We start from the raw sequence: 502 nt of genomic DNA on the forward strand, positions 1-502 counted from the left end.
TCACTACATGTTTACTATAGAATAGACTTGCTGGATCCCACTACATGTGTACTATAGAATAGACTTGCTGGATCCCACTACATGTGTACTATACAATAGACCTGCTGGATACCACTACATGTGTACTATAAAATAGACCTGCTGGATCTCACTACATGTGTACTATAGAATAGACCTGCTGATCCACTACATGTGTACTATACAATAGACCTGCTGGATCNCCTGCTGGATACCACTACATGTGTACTATAGAATAGACCTGCTGGATCTCACTACATGTGTACTATAGAATAGACTTGCTGGATCCCACTACATGTGTACTATACAATAGACCTGCTGGATACCTCTACATGTGTACTATAAAATAGACCTGCTGGATCTCACTACATGTGTACTATACAATAGACTTGCTGGATCTCACTACATTTGTACTATACAATAGACCTGCTGGATACCTCTACATGTGTACTATAGAATAGACCTGCTGGATCTCACTACATGT

This window comes from Mizuhopecten yessoensis, unplaced genomic scaffold (assembly GCF_002113885.1).
Source record: "Mizuhopecten yessoensis strain PY_sf001 unplaced genomic scaffold, ASM211388v2 scaffold8299, whole genome shotgun sequence".
NCBI lineage: Eukaryota > Metazoa > Mollusca > Bivalvia > Pectinida > Pectinidae > Mizuhopecten > Mizuhopecten yessoensis.